Source organism: Sturnira hondurensis, unplaced genomic scaffold, assembly GCF_014824575.4.
Source record: "Sturnira hondurensis isolate 20B ecotype Veracruz unplaced genomic scaffold, ASM1482457v3 Scaffold0006668, whole genome shotgun sequence".
Taxonomy (NCBI): domain Eukaryota; kingdom Metazoa; phylum Chordata; class Mammalia; order Chiroptera; family Phyllostomidae; genus Sturnira; species Sturnira hondurensis.
The window spans coordinates 1-2,286 of NW_028079299.1; the positions used below are offsets into that span (position 1 = coordinate 1).

Consider the following 2,286-nt stretch of genomic DNA (forward strand, 5'->3'; position numbering starts at 1 on the left):
TGATGATTGAACTGTCATCATTAATCAGAAGATGCCTCTTCAGATGAACCTGCATCCTCTGACATCCCTCAGCATGCTTCAGTCTCATTTACTAGAATGCAAGGTTTTCTAGGCTCAGTTTGTACCTCTTTGGCCCGGTAGTTGTGTCAGCCATTATTCAAGAGAACCTTGGTTTCTCCTCACAATGAATGACATGTAGAGATCACAACCAGGATATAACAGTCTTTAATAATTTCAAGCAGTAATAACAATTAAGAAAGTTGTTTTATCACTTCTAAAAGTAGATAGAATTGGAAGGTATTTCAGAAAGTACAAGAGAAAAGGACCAGTATGGAAAATGTGCATATATTCATGTAGTATTAGAATGTTTATAAGCATTCCTTCAAATGCTTTTCAAATTTACATGGTATTGACTCATCTATTCTGATAGTTTTTGATCTTGGCATTTCACAGGTGGAATGTCACCCGTACCTCAACCAGAGCAAACTCCTGGAGTTCTGCAAGTCCAAGGACATCGTTCTTGTTGCTTACAGTGCCCTGGGGTCTCAAAGAATCCCTGCATGGTAATGAGAGTATCAGAGTTAACCTATGTGAGATACTGTGTTGGTGATGAAACTCTTTTTGAAAATTCAGATTTAATATTTACTATGGAAAATTTCAAATGTAAAAAAAGCAAACACGACAGGTTAGTGAGCTCCTGTGCACCATCACTGAACTTCCAAGTTATCAACATTCTTTCATTCTTTTTTTAAAGGTTTTATTTATTTATTTACTTATCTTTAGAGGGGAAGGAGAGAGGGAGAGAAACATTAATGTATGGTTGCCTCTCGTGGGTCCCCTGCTGTTAACTGGTCTGCAACCAAGGCATGTGCCCTGACTGGGAATCGAACCGCGATTCTTTGGTTCACAGGCCCGCGCTCAATCCACTGAGCTACACCAGCCAGGGCGCCATTCTTTCATTCTTTTTTCACTCTTACATCCATCTACTCCAAACTACATTCCAAGTACTATTTTAAAAGAGATTTTTATGATAAAATTTATATAGCTTGTCATGCATTAATCATTACTGTACAACATTTACAAATAAATGTATTGCATAATGCACTTCTCTCAATTGTCTGTGAAATTTGGGAGAAAGAGACACTACACTCTAGACTTTTATTCCTACACCCTTCAGAATCTCATTTTCTGGTTTTCTTTTTAGGGTGGCAAAGGATAGCCCCGTTCTCTTGGAGGACCCAATCTTGAATGCCATTGCCAAGAAACACGGTAGAAACCCAGGCCAAGTGGCCCTGCGCTACCAAGTGCAGAGAGGGGTGGTGGTCCTGGCCAANAGCTTCAATGAGAAGAGAATCAAAGGGAACTTCCAGGTACGGGCTGCACACCAACTTTCCAGAGTGAGGAACGAGTGCTCTCTAGACTGTGAGACCCTAAATACAGGGATCCTCTCTGGGCCATCTTTTAGCATCTCTTCCCCAGCAGGAGTCCTGGCAGGTAGAAAGCTACATAAATTTTATAGACTGACAAACTAAAACATGAGTGAATGAATACATTTCCTCCGAAACTCTCTTTTACATATCTTCTGGTCTCTTGGGTCAGTCAGTGGTCTTCAACATGTTTTATTGTGAACCTCATGAGAGACTATGTAAACTCAATGACACTTTATGATGATAGTTAACAATTTCATTATAAGTTTACTATTTGCAAAAGATGATGTTTAGAGCATGTTGTTTGTCATGTATTTGCTCCCAAACGTTGAAGCTATAGGTTTAGTTCATTCAATTTATGGAAATGTGTAATAAGCAAATTTAAATCTCATTGTTAAACCAATCAGAAATAATCTACCCTTAATTTTAAGGTCAACTCAACATGTTAATATACAGGGGTAGGCAAAGGTATGTTTACAGTCATTGGTATAGAAAATAATACAACAATTAATGAATAATAATGCAACAATAAAGTGTGTTTCACATACTCACAACTGTATTGTAGTTTTGCTGCACCCTCAATATCCCCATGAGAACGAAATCAGTCCTAGACTATATTTGTAAGATGAATAAAAGGTTACTGGTGAGATGATGGCTAGGTAGATAGATAGATACAGATACGAACACTGAGTTTTCAATGAAATTGTCTCCTGGAGAAAACAATGAGCTTCCTGCTTTCATACTTCTCACCCAAGAACTTTGTGCTTTGCTATTAATTCACTCTCCACTAGGTGACAGTCAATTTGCATCATGAAACAAAAGCAAATCTGGACTTAAGGGAGACTTTATTCAAAGGGGA

At 38.2% G+C, this 2,286-nt stretch overlaps 1 long non-coding RNA gene across 1 annotated transcript; it reads left to right on the plus strand.

The window, feature by feature from the left end:
• Nucleotides 1-6: 6 nt before the first annotated feature.
• Nucleotides 7-1,704, plus strand: LOC118989949 (uncharacterized). The gene is made up of 2 exons (XR_005067135.1): nucleotides 7-563; nucleotides 1,205-1,704. It is a non-coding gene; the product is annotated as an uncharacterized LOC118989949 (long non-coding RNA).
• Nucleotides 1,705-2,286: the final 582 nt, after the last annotated feature.